Raw genomic sequence first — 697 nt, 5'->3', positions numbered from 1 at the left:
GAGGTCTGCCTAAGTGACAGCCTGCGACTGCACCAGAGTCGTTGACCATTTCTGTTTGACTCCTACTTCACCCTGATATGTGACTTCTGAAGTTCCAGAGTTAGAAACAATGTTAAAGATCAGGTTGGCCCCATAGCTTAGTGGTTAAGGACACCAGATCCTGCATGGCCAACAGTGGTTTCAATTCTAGCCCAGCTTTGAAAAGCATGCTCCAAACCCAAAAGGATAGAGAAATGGAGCAGAAGGGGATGCAGCATGACCATGCCCCACCGAGGGTGCTTCCTCTCTCTCCCTCTACCTGTCTCTCTGCCTCTCTGTCTCTCTGTCTCTCTCTCTGCCACATGTATGCACCCTCTGGCAGTTAAAAACAAAGTAAAACTTTAAAGATCATGTAGCCAACCTATTTTGCAGACCAGGACACTGCATTCCAGCCTGGCTAAGAAATTTACCCAGAGTTAAACAGCTAGTGAAGAGGCAGGCCTGCAGGGGGAGAATCATTCTCTTCCCACTTCACGGCAGTGGAATTTCTCATTGGATTCAGCAGAAGGAAATTTTTAGTTCCACCAAGTTTTTTGAATATCTGCTTAAGACAGTGTGAGACACTACGGGGGATTTGAAGAATAAGACATGGTGCCCTCTTGACTTTTGGCAACTTAAATATGGAGAAATAACTAACTATATGGTATAGCAGAAACAC

This window comes from Tupaia chinensis, unplaced genomic scaffold, assembly GCF_000334495.1.
Source record: "Tupaia chinensis unplaced genomic scaffold, TupChi_1.0 Scaffold000187_1, whole genome shotgun sequence".
Lineage (NCBI taxonomy): Eukaryota > Metazoa > Chordata > Mammalia > Scandentia > Tupaiidae > Tupaia > Tupaia belangeri.
Note: the sequence above shows the minus strand (reverse complement) of the source record.